This window comes from Mixophyes fleayi, chromosome 6 (assembly GCF_038048845.1).
Source record: "Mixophyes fleayi isolate aMixFle1 chromosome 6, aMixFle1.hap1, whole genome shotgun sequence".
In the NCBI taxonomy this organism is placed as follows: domain Eukaryota; kingdom Metazoa; phylum Chordata; class Amphibia; order Anura; family Limnodynastidae; genus Mixophyes; species Mixophyes fleayi.
In genome coordinates, this window is record NC_134407.1 from 168,773,690 (window position 1) to 168,780,400 (window position 6,711).

Genomic DNA, 6,711 nt, shown 5'->3' on the forward strand with positions numbered 1-6,711 from the left:
ATGGACTTTGTTGGAACCACCACGATGAGAAATATGGGAGCCTGTTTGGTGGAAAATATGAGACCCTCTATGGGGAGAAATATGACATCCTCCATGTTTAGAGATATGGGTACCTCCACGTTGAGAAATATTGGAACCACCATGATGGACCTTGTGGGACCCTCTATGATGGATACCATAGGCGTGACTTGAGATCCTAGACAAATGTCCACCAACATGACAGCTTGGATGGTTTGATCCAGTGTAAGAACGAATGCTGTGGCTCATGATGACTGAATATTAGGAGTTACAGAAGATGAAGATACAAATTGTGTTTCTCTTAACATATGTTTTTCACTTTGTTCTCCATCCATTCCTTTCCTTATATAGGGAAGGCTGGGAGTGTTGCAGAAAATTAATTGTTATTGCTGGTGTTCACAGGTGTCTAGACTGTTGATTATCTGTAGTTGACATGCTTTGTTTTAGGATTAACCATTAAATATTTGTGAGCTGCTTGGAAAGCATCAGATAAAAAAGTGATAATAAATAATTTATTGCTACTCAACACATTGAGAATTGGACTCTCCCCACGCTGACAATATAACACCGGTAGTAAAAGTAATAGAGTGTATGCTTCCAAAAAAGTATTCAAGAGCTTGATCTAATTAATACTATATGATGCAAGTAATATAATATAAATGCTAGTCCTACTGTGTGATGCTCACTGAAAGCTAAAAGTCTCTGCATTCTAGATTAGAAAAGACGACAACACAAAAAACACAGTGCTTGATGCTTATAGATATATTAAATGAATAAAAATTTAATAAAGATATACAGTATATAAACAGTATAGTCTGAACAATCTGAAAGAGAAGTATCCATGAATCACTGTAACTAATAAACCATTACAATTTATTTCATGTTTCAATAATAACTGCACATATAATTTTAAACTGTCCATACAAGTTAAATAGAATAAGGGACTACTCAGAATAAAAAATGTAGCAAATGTTTATCACTGGTACATATATAAACCTAAACCTAAAAATTAAACTATTTTTAGAGGCAATTCAGCTTTTTTTTTCCGATGCAGTCAGAAGTTCGTATATTGATTGTATTTATAAGCTGACATTAGATGAATTTGCAAATGTATATCAGAAAACACCTAAGATTTATACTAATCTATTCAAAATGGAAAAACAGACACTAAGAGGTAAATGTATCGAGCTGTGAGTTTCCTGGGGGTTTGAATAGTGAAGATGTTGCCTATAGCAACCATTCAGATTCTAGTTATCATTTATTTAGTACATTCTACAAAATGATAACTAGAATCTGATTAGCTACTATAGCCCGGAAAACTCACAGCTTGATACATTTACCACTAAGAGATCTAAAATTATACGAATCCATTATCATCAAAGCTGACATAGGAGGTGGAAGTGATTCACAATGTAGCTTATTAGAAATTGTAGGTCATTAGACTATTAAGTGGTATCTATTTTTGCAAAAAAATTACTAATAGTCTTATCTTGTCCTTTCAACAACAGCTCAACGATCGTGATGGTGCCCTGACTAATGGGTTAATCTCTAGGGAGGTACTTAATTGTTTACTTTCCAATCATTCCTATATTTTATCACCTACCAAAATTGCATAAAAGTTTGTCTGTACCTCCTGTGCATCTTATTATTATGGGGGTTGGTTTCTTCACTTCCAACTTTCCCTTATATGTTGATTATTTTCTACGATTTTGGTTGGCCTCTTTGAAATCTTTTATACGTGATTCTAACCATCTCCTCAGTGTTGTTAAGGGTGTTGTTTGGTAGGAACACTATGGTTTTCTCACCCTTGGTGTGCAATCCTTGTATACTCATATTGTACATGATAGATGAAATCAGACAATTGTCTAGTACAAGTTGGAGACCTTAACTCACAAATATTTACTTTTACATACTACTTATTATTTACATGTGATGGAAACAGCCACAGAACCAGATTCACTCTGAGTTATGCCAATGTCCACATGGGAGCATTGGACCTCTAGGTCATATGGGGTGGTGACTTTGGGGAGACCATGGTTCTTAATGGCCGCTATATGGTTTATTACTTGGGATGGGGTGAACAATTTTGTTACTTTCCAAATGTGTTGCGTTTCTTCTTTTCTAATTATTTTAATTTTAAATGAAAGCACACATATAATAAGATGTTTTTTTAACTTCCTGGACTTGATCCTTTCTTCAGTGCCCCTCCACTGTCACTTTGGCTTTTCCAAAAAATGTGTGTGTGTGTATATATGTGTGTGTATATATATATATATATATATTAATTTTGATTTGTGCCTTGTATGTATATACACACACACACACATATATATATATATATATACATTCACATATATATGTTAATTTTAGGGATGTGCACCGGCGACTTTTGAGGTCTCGTGTTTTGTGTTTTGGATCCGGATTTTCGTTATTTTTGAGGTTCGGATTTGTCTCGCAAAACACTTGACGAAAGGTCTCGGTTCGGATTTAAGGTATTGGATTCGGATTTTTTGGGAAAAAAACATAAAAAGTTTAAAAATCAAGTTTTTGGGCTTATTTTCACTCCTAGGCTATTATTAACCTCAATAACATTCAATAACAAGCATTTCCACTAATTTACAGTGTATTGTGAACACCTCACAATATAGTTATTAGTCCAAAACGTTGCAACAAGGTATCTTTCTGGACTGCGTAGAGGAGTGGGTCACCACAATATATATTAAAAACCCTGAACTTTTATGATTCGCACCAATAATTGTACCTGGACTGCGTAGAGGAGTGGGTCACCACAATATCTTAAAAACCCTGAACTTTTATGATTCGCACCAATAATTGTACCTGGACTGCGTAGAGGAGTGGGTCACCACAATATCTTAAAAACCCTGAACTTTTATGATTCGCACCAATAATTGTACCTGGACTGCGTAGAGGAGTGGGTCACCACAATATCTTAAAAACCCTGAACTTTTATGATTCGCACCAATAATTGTACCTGGACTGCGTAGAGGAGTGGGTCACCACAATATATTAAAAACCCTGAACTTTTATGATTCGCACCAATAATTGTACCTGGACTGCGTAGAGGAGTGGGTCACCACAATATCTTAAAAACCCTGAACTTTTATGATTCGCACCAATAATTGTACCTGGACTGCGTAGAGGAGTGGGTCACCACAATATCTTAAAAACCCTGAACTTTTATGATTCGCACCAATAATTGTACCTGGACTGCGTAGAGGAGTGGGTCACCACAATATATTAAAAACCCTGAACTTTTATGATTCGCACCAATAATTGTACCTGGACTGCGTAGAGGAGTGGGTCACCACAATATATTAAAAACCCTGAACTTTTATGATTCGCACCAATAATTGTACCTGGACTGCGTAGAGGAGTGGGTCACCACAATATCTTAAAAACCCTGAACTTTTATGATTCGCACCAATAATTGTACCTGGACTGCGTAGAGGAGTGGGTCACCACAATATATTAAAAACCCTGAACTTTTATGATTCGCACCAATAATTGTACCTGGACTGCGTAGAGGAGTGGGTCACCACAATATCTTAAAAACCCTGAACTTTTATGATTCGCACCAATAATTGTACCTGGACTGCGTAGAGGAGTGGGTCACCACAATATCTTAAAAACCCTGAACTTTTATGATTCGCACCAATAATTGTACCTGGACTGCGTAGAGGAGTGGGTCACCACAATATATTAAAAACCCTGAACTTTTATGATTCGCACCAATAATTGTACCTGGACTGCCTAGAGGAGTGGGCACTGGGCACCACAATAAAATATATAAAAAACCTTCAACAGATCTGCATTACACTACACATACGGCTGCTCCTCCATCCTCTCCATCATATACATGTTGGAGTTTTAGCGTGTGACAACCTCTTGTTTTTGATAATGTCAGTGCATTTGGAATATTTTTCAATTTGCCCCACACCACTGAATGTACTTTATCTATGATACGCAATACGCATCTATCTATCTTGACTGCGTAGTGTGGTGGCCCCGGTACACAATTTGGTACCGAGGCCACAATATAATTAAAAAACCCTCCACGTGTCTGAATTCCACCAAACAAGTATCTGGACTGCGTAGTGGGGTGGCCCCGGTACCCAATTTGATACCGGGGCCACAATACCTCCTCCAAACATGCTACAGACAATTCGTCATTGAGAGACCCCAGACAGACAGGGTCGAAGTGTTATTGTTTGACTTTGTAAACCCAAAAAAAGTCCCTGTTGCACATAGTCGTGCAATGAAGACTGACTTTTTCATTTAAAGGCACGATCTTTAAAGTGTAGTGTTTGTAAGTCTAAGTCATATTATACTTTTGGTAAAATTGGTTTATTTTGTTCCTCTTTATGGTAATTAATTAGTAATAGAATTAAAGTAGGAAATAGAATTAAATAGAATTAAAGTAGGAAATAGAGTGGTATAGAGTTGTAGTGTGGTATAGATAGAGTGGTCCACACAATATAATAATAAAACCCTCAACTGGTCTGAACTCCACCAAACAAGTATCTTGACTGCGTAGTGTGGTGGCCCCGGTACACAATTTGGTACCGGGGCCACAATACCTCCTCCAAACATGCTACAGACAATTCGTCATTGAGAGACCCCAGACAGACAGGGTCGAAGTGTTATTGTTTGACTTTGTAAACCCAAAAAAATGTCCCTGTTGCACATAGTCGTGCAATGAAGACTGACTTTTTCATTTAAAGGCACGATCTTTAAAGTGTAGTGTTTGTAAGTCTAAGTCATATTATACTTTTGGTAAAATTGGTTTATTTTGTTCCTCTTTATGGTAATTAATTAGTAATAGAATTAAAGTAGGAAATAGAATTAAATAGAATTAAAGTAGGAAATAGAGTGGTATAGAGTTGTAGTGTGGTATAGATAGAGTGGTCCACACAATATAATAATAAAACCCTCAACTGGTCTGAATTCCACCAAACAAGTATCTTGACTGCGTAGTGTGGTGGCCCCGGTACACAATTTGGTACCGGGGCCACAATACCTCCTCCAAACATGCTACAGACAATTCGTCATTGAGAGACCCCAGACAGACAGGGTCGAAGTGTTATTGTTTGACTTTGTAAACCCAAAAAAATGTCCCTGTTGCACTTGCACATAGTCGTGCAATGAAGACTGACTTTTTCATTTAAAGGCACGATCTTTAAAGTGTCAGAAAGAGAGAGAAGACACAGGAGAGGAGAGTTGTAGCTGGGGACCTGGGGTGGAAGCTCCCAGGCTCCCCCAGCATTGCCTGGAAGTCTGAGCGTGGTGACTGAGCCAGGGCAAGGAATGTGTGCCCTGGATGAGGGGGAGAACTCCATGCCACTATAGTGAACCCAAGAGAGAGGGGGACACTGCACATGGAAGAGGCCCTGGAGTGAGGGCTGCTACAAGAGGCATGGTAGCTGTAGTGTCAGATCCTGAGGCTGAGAGTACACAGAGTGACGTGTCAGAGCACAGGAGACATTATCCCCGCAGAGGAGGGATGAGCTGCAGTTGAGAGGTATGTTGTTGAAATAGGACATGCACACTTTAACAAACCAATCATTTCAGCGACAGGGCCTACCAAACAACTTTGACTGAAATGATTGGTTTGTTTGGGCCCCCACACCAAAAAAGCTATTCATCTCTCCCTGTACAGACTAAACAGGCTCTACTGAGGCAAGATGTCGTCCTCATCCTCAACCTCTGATTCCTCTCCCCCTACAGTGTGTACTTCCTCCTCATAACACATTATCAATTCGTCCCCGCTGGACTCCACAACCACAGGTCCCTCTGTAGTATCTGGAGGGCAGTGCTGTACTTCATTGAGGAATTGATTATTCATTTTTATAAACATCATTTTTTCAACGTTGTGAGGAAGCAACCTCCTTCGCCGCTCACTGACCAGGTTCCCCGCTGCACTAAAAACTCTTTCCGAGTACACACTGGAGGGGGGACAACTCAGGTAAAATAGAGCCAGTTTGTACAGGGGCTTCCAAACTGCCTTTTTTTCCTGCCAGTAACAATATGGACTGTCTGACATGTCTACTTGGATGGTGTCAGCAAAGTAATCATCCACAATTTTTTCTATTGTCACAGCATCCAATGCAGCGAGAGTAGACATGTCTGCAATGGTTGGCAGGTCCTTCAGTCCGGACCAGATGTTATCAGCATCCCCGCCAGTGCCTCTTTTGGGAAAACTGAGCTTTTTCCTCGCAGCCATAGATGTGGAAGAAAATGAGGGTGGAGCTGTTGGCATGTCACGGTCCTCTTCAGAGGACAATCTCCTGACCAGCAGGTCTTTGCACCGCTGTAGACTTGTGTCCGCCGGAAACAGAGACACAACATACGCTTTAAACCGAGGATCGAGCACGGTGGCCAGAATGTATTCCTCTGACTTTAAAAGAGTGACCACCCTCGGATCCTGGCAAAGCGTACGAAGGGCTACATCCACAAGAGCTACATGCTTGCTGTAATCGCAATGGCTTACCAGCTCCTCCCTCACTTTCTCCAGCTGCTTCTGCAACAGCCTGATCAGGGGAATGACCTGACTCAAGCTGGCAGTGTCGGAACTGACTTCTCGTGTGGCAAGTTCAAATGGCTGCAGAACCTTGCACAACACGGAAATCAGTCTCCACTGCGCTTGACTGAGGCGCATCCCCACTCCTTTGCCTA